The sequence below is a fragment of the Drosophila hydei genome, unplaced genomic scaffold (genome assembly GCF_003285905.1).
Source record: "Drosophila hydei strain 15085-1641.00,03,60 unplaced genomic scaffold, DhydRS2 tig00008134-arrow-pilon, whole genome shotgun sequence".
NCBI lineage: Eukaryota > Metazoa > Arthropoda > Insecta > Diptera > Drosophilidae > Drosophila > Drosophila hydei.
The window spans coordinates 585,236-591,935 of record NW_022045843.1 but is presented as its reverse complement, the minus strand read 5'-3'; positions in this window follow the sequence as shown (position 1 = coordinate 591,935).

Below are 6,700 nucleotides of genomic sequence, written 5' to 3'. Positions count from 1 at the left end.
TCAAAACGACGCGTCAAAAGACAACGCGAGGCACAAATACCTCTCTGTCTCTGTTTCTCTCTCTCTCGCTGTGCTATTCTCTTGCGCTGTCTTGCACATTGAAACGACTGACACATGGAACGGCTGAGAGGTGGCTGCGCTTGTGTGTGTGCCATTCCCATTCGTTTTCAATGCTGATGCGCTCTCTCTCGCCAGCTGGTCTGGCTGGCTGGCCAATCGGATTGTCGTTTCAGCTGTGCTCAGGTGGCATTCAATTAAATTTGTAATCGTAATCTATTCAGTACGAAACTCGTGTATGTGTACAATGCGCTCGCCGCTCATTCGTTCACTGCACACACACATGCCGCTCGCACTCGCAGACGTTTGTGTGTGTGTGTGTATCTATGTGTGTGGCTGTGTATAAGCTCTTAGTGGGGCTACACTACTGAGCATGTTTTTGGTGATTGAATCGAGTGTTGTTTGCCTACTTCGTAATGGCCCCATTTTGCATAACGCAAATCAATGCAAACATGTTGAACAGTGCCTAGGCAGTAAGTGTGTGTGTGTATGTGTGTGTCCATTTGTATGGTTTGTGTATCTTTCAATCATAAATGTGCCGCTTTTTTATACGCGATTTAATTTAAAATACGCCCTTTTCATACGGAGAGCCGTAGTTTCGTGGGGCGTTAACATTTGTGGCTTGCCTATGCCAAATGGCGTTTGATATGCAGCCCAAACGGGGAGCAAACAGTCGAGCAAATTACACACTTTCCACACCAGCGTCGGGAAAATACCAAAAACCAAATACCAAATACCAAATACAAGCACGAACTTGATTAATGATTTGCGAGATAAATTACACTTGTAATGGCCCACAAAAAGTAGGTAGGTCGGCAGTTAGGTAGTTTGGTAGGTGGACTGAATGGTTGGCTATATAGATAGATATATATAGAATGCCATTTACCGTTACATTTGCCAGCAGCCCACGCAAATAATTGCAGTTGCTCTTCGATTTTCACTAATTTGAAATTGATGAAAGCAGCGCGGCAGCAGCGCAGCAGCAGAGAGTATATCAATTTTCGCCGGCCTGTCTGTTGAAGCGAACATATTTAGTATATGTGGAGTGTATGTCTGTGTCTGTGTGTAGTTCGCACGCATTGGTATTTCGTAGGGAGCGCAGGCGCTCATCAAACACCACCAGGAACCCAGCACACCCAGCCGTAGCCGCAGCCGCAGCCGCAGCCGCAGCCACTGTGCAGGATAGGGGGTGGTGGCTGGGGGTGTTCGCCAACCCCCAAGCGCCAATGACGAGGCGGCAGCGCCTCACAGACTTGACTGATGATGAAGTGAGAAAGTAATTAAATACAATTTTAAATGTGACTAATGAGACGCCGTCAAATTCGTGGCGCAAATGAGTTGGGCCAAGGGGGTGGAGGGAGAGGCGGCAGCGGGGCTAGTTGGGGGTTGGAGGCGCCTGCTCTTACCATCGTCTGCGAGTGGAACGCATTTATCAATATTCAATAAATAGAACGGCATTTTCGCACGCACACAACGACAGATCCGCAGCTCCGCAGATCCGCTGTGCGTGTGAAACCAAATGTATCCATAAGATACACAGAGCATAAGTGCGCACACACTTGCCTTGGCAAGTATAACAATTACCGTTTGTTGTTGCCGTTGTTAACTTTCATTTGGGGCCAAAGCTATTTGATTTTCAAAGTACGTCCCGTCCGCATTTCAAATGCTAAAAAACGACACCAAAAACAAAAAAAAAAAACTAAAAACTAAAAAGCACAGGTGAAATTTGTTGTGAGCTGTTTTTGTGTTTAATTCATAGATACATATATCGGTAAATACATGTACGAGTATGAACATCGTTTATTTGTCAACACGTCCATTTCCTGCATTTTGTGTTTTAGCCGAAAATGAAAAATGTGCCCGAAACAATTCGAAAATAAATAAATAAATACGAATAGAGAAACGACAATGCACAGATACAGATACAGATACAGATATGGATATATATATACTTATGCTTGTATATATGTATTTATTTACATGTATTTCATGCTTTTTGTCGGCTTTTAGAGGCCTCATTAGTTGATGACTCTTACGAGTTTCAGATTTGGAAATTACACTTATCCATTGGCGTCTTTATTTCATTCTTTCTGTTTTTTCTGGTGTGACTTCATAGGAAATTGAACTTCAGAGTTCTGTAGGAATTTGATATTCCGTTCACGCAAGGGGGAATTCTCGCTCTGTACGCAAATTTACATTATTTCACCCTTAAGAAAAAAGTCGAATTACCTTTTAGGAGTCAGAAGCCCAGAGCTCATTTATCATTTTCAACGAAATTTGTCGGAAAAAAGAATTTAAAATTTTAATGAAACTAAAGATTAGAGAAATATATGAATTTGAAAAATATATTTTTATATAATATATTTTTATTACTATAATATTTTTATTTATTTTTTTAAATATCGAAAATTTTAGATAAGAGATATTTCTCTATCTCTCTTCAAGTAGTAGCAAGGCGATAAGAAAACGTTGATTATAGGGCACAGTTAGTTGGTGATAACAGCTGAGGGCTTTTAGAGTTTAGCTATAGAGTCTGTTCACTATTTGAGTGCTTTATCATAATTTGCAATATATTATTTAAAAAAAAACATATAATAAAAAATATATTATTATAATTTATATTATAAATATTTTGTTGTCATTGCTGATGATGTTTTGTTTGTATTATTGCATATGCATCAAAATTATTTAAATAATTTGCCTTGACATTAATACTATTTTAAATAATATTTACGACTTTTTTAATGTATAATTTTTTATTTATAATTAACTTTATATAATTTTACATTTCTATATATACAAATAAATAAAATATTTATTTAGCAAAATTTAATATTCTACAATATTTGTTTGTTTTACCAATATTAATTGACTATCCATTTAAAAGACACGCCTATGAAACAAAAATAAAGAACGCATCAGCTCTAAAGTTGAGATTAAAAGACCATTAAAGTGCCCGCCTTAAAAACAATCCTTTGCTAGTTTATACCTGTTAACAAATGGGGAAATGTTGTTTGATATGGAGCTGTTGGCTCGCATGATAAAAAATGCGAATTTAATTACATATAATTGAATAGAGATTTACAATTTCAACGCGCAGAGGGTCCGGAGGGTCAATTAATTAAACACCATTTAGGCAATCATTAATAAATAAAATGCAATTTGTCAATCCGTGAGCGGGACAGACAGGCAATCAAAGCGTTGTGTGGCGATGTGGCAAACGTGTGAGAAAGCGATTTGGTTGAGGCCAAGAGCTCGAATGGCATCGAAGTCGCTGTCGATGAGCCGATGTGCCTGTGCCCTGGGCCAGAGCCAAATTGATTGACCAGATCAACGTGAACGTCGTCGTCTGAATGAACCCGAAAGCCACATCGATAATTGATGATATTTAGCCAAGGCATGCCTATGTCTATCCGCATCCAGCCACATGCAAATGGCCAGCGGATCATTTCCAGATCGAAATCGTTTCACACACTCACCCAAAACAACAACAGCAACAGAAACAACAAAATTGGCTTGCGGCCCCAAAACAGCATCGGAAAAAGCAAGAAAAAAGCTTCATCTCAGCATTTCATTAATAATTTCCGAATGGCTCTAGCCCCAGCGTCTAGCCATCTAACAAGCTTTTCAATAAGTCTCCCAATTAGTAGTAAGAAAGACAGTTAGAAGCAATCGACGATTTCATTCACAAAAACAAAACATAAAACCAAAAAATTGTAGTCTAGATAGTATGACTGACTGTACGATACTCGTTCAGATGTAGCTGCGTATATTGATTAACTGATATGCTTACTGATATATACTGATTAACTGATATATTCCAATAAGGCAGTAAAAGCTCGTCTAGATCTCAAAAGGCACATAGGTATAATTTCTAGTCTATTCGTGTTTGTTTCTAGTTCGTTAACGGCAAGTTGTCTGGACCTCTAAAGTCATGTCTAGATTATTTCTAGTGAATCAATGAAGGCGTCAACTGCATCTTACTTGTTGGCTTTTGCCGATCTTCCAGATCATCAAAGAGTTTATTTATATCACATAAGCGATTCAACTGCGGAAGATAAAGTTTTTACATTTGCCACGTTCCATGCTATTATAGAGCATCTGATTTGCCACGATCACAGTTGTCATAGTTCTACGATCTTTATGCTGTCTAAATGAATAGAAAATAAAGGATATATGCTGAATAAATGCTGATAGTATACGCTATAGAAGTTTTCGAGCCACACCGCCTAAAATTTAATAAAAGATCAATCTAAAGCGCAGATTAGCCTGAAGCCAAAGCTTAGAGTTCTGGCTGCAAGACTGTCAACATGCAACGATCAAATGAACATATCTATATATATATTTTTATATATATTTCAATTTCAAAGTCTCCAGCTTTATGACTAATTAAGTATATAAAGAAAAATATTATTATAATTATTATTCAACGTCTGGCAACAACTTATGAGACTAGGGCACAGTCTCTCTAGCTACAATAGGAATTGATGGAGGCACACACAAACAGACAACAAAGACACAAAGCTAATATACTCTTTTTGTCAAAACAAACGAGCATATAAAAAGAATTTGCAGTTGAGCTAGATTGTCCAGTTAGGAATCTATGGCATCATTAGCTTTCGGGCTTTGGCAACAGCTCCATTCACAACAACTTCCTCTCTCTCTCTGTCTCTCTTTCTCCCTCCCTCTCTTTATTTGGCGCTCTCTCGCCCTCTCGCTGTCTGTCTAGTTTGTTAAAATATAAATCTAGTTTTTGTTGTTTTTTGGAAATGGAAATATTTTTAATGAAGTCGAGCAAACGCTGTCGAAAATAGAATATCAATTTGGGCAAAAAGCATAACGGATGCGCCTGTCAATATTTTGACAGTTTCGCTGCTCTCATCAAGAGCCCACAAAAATGTGGCCCGAGACTGAAGAATCTGGAGACTGGCTGACGTCGCAGTCGGCAGATGGAGTCTGGAGTCCGCGACTGCGTCACCGTCCCCATGTAATGCACAGAGCACTCATTCCGGGAATGTTACAGCGCAAGCCTTTAATTGAATTTCTCAACTGGCAACTGGCAACTGGCAACTGGAATTGGAATTGGAATTGTGTTTTGAATCAAGTAAATAAATGGATTTTCGTATAAAACATCACAAATGATTAATATGCGCTAATGTTTTATAACTTTGCCCTTAATATGCGCGCGTAGAAGTCCTGCTCAGAGCTGCTCTGAGCTGCCGCAGTCAAAACAATAAAACTGCCTGCTGAACCTGCCTCTGCGCCAAGCCCCTGCCACAGTGCGGCACAGCCACAGCCACAGCATTAAAATGCCAAAAGCGATAAAAGAATGAACTGTATCGCCTTTGTCTGGCCAAACAGTATAAATATGATATATATAAATATATATACACACATGTGTGTGTGTGTGTGTGTGTGTTGATCTCTCTGTCGTACCGTTCCACACATCAACTGTTTGACTGATCTTAACTGCTAATGACTTTAATCGTTAATCTCTGACATAAAAGTTCTCCGATTGAAGCGCAATCTGAAAGCAAATGCAATAAATTACAAATACGCTTCTTCCTCTCGCTTCTTCCTCTTCTTTTAAGTTCTCTTTTCATCAAAATTTTGATTATGGGTGGTATTTGTATTTATAAAGTTTCGCTTTATCGCTTTGCATTAATTCTTGGTATCGATTAGGCTAATCGAAACACTTTTGACAGCGCGAAACTTCTGACTAGCAAAAATATATATCAAAATTTATATACAAAGCCAAATATATAAAAAAAAAATATATATAAAAATAAATGTATATAAGAAAAATATATTAAATAAAATATTTATATAAAATCTAAATATTTATAAAACTATAATCAAGAAAAAATTTACTGTTGTTCTCCTAATTCAAATCTTAAATCTGGTAGTTTCTACTCTGTTATGACTATTTCTTTTAAAAATAATTTTGATTCTTTTCAAAATTGGCCACTTCCCATGTTTTACACTAACTTCTAAAAATCTTTCAGCAAGTCTCTTGCAACATACAAAATATCTATTATGCAGCTGCTTTTAGAGAGTACTATAAAAAATAACTCTCTCATATAGCCAAAATTAAATTCAGAGCTGAAATATATTTATATTTAACTACTTTAATATAAATAATATAACATATTATTTTAAAAAAATTGTTATATATTTTTGTGTTTTTTTAAATAATAATAATAATAATTATAAAAATTACAAAAAATATTAAAAGTTATAAATTTGTAAGACAAAGTTTAACGAGCTTCTTATACTATGCGTAAAAATGAACAAATATTTTCATATTAATAAATAAAAAAATAATATGTATTAAATATTTGTTTATTTTTAAACAGTGATAATGCAAATATAAACCAATATTAATTATAAATGAATTGTTAATTGCTATATTGCTTTATGAGATATGCCAACAGCTTAATTTGCATGATTCATCTCTCATTATTCATAATTTCATTATGCCAAATCTTGTCATTATTCATGCATTTATAAACGCATAAGATATATATGTACAAGAGACTTATTGTAAAAACTTGAATATTCTTTCCTTATATTCATTTTGATTCAAAGCAAATTCCCGCCCTCAGCTTAGTTGCAGTACAACAATTTGCCCCATTTATTGTTA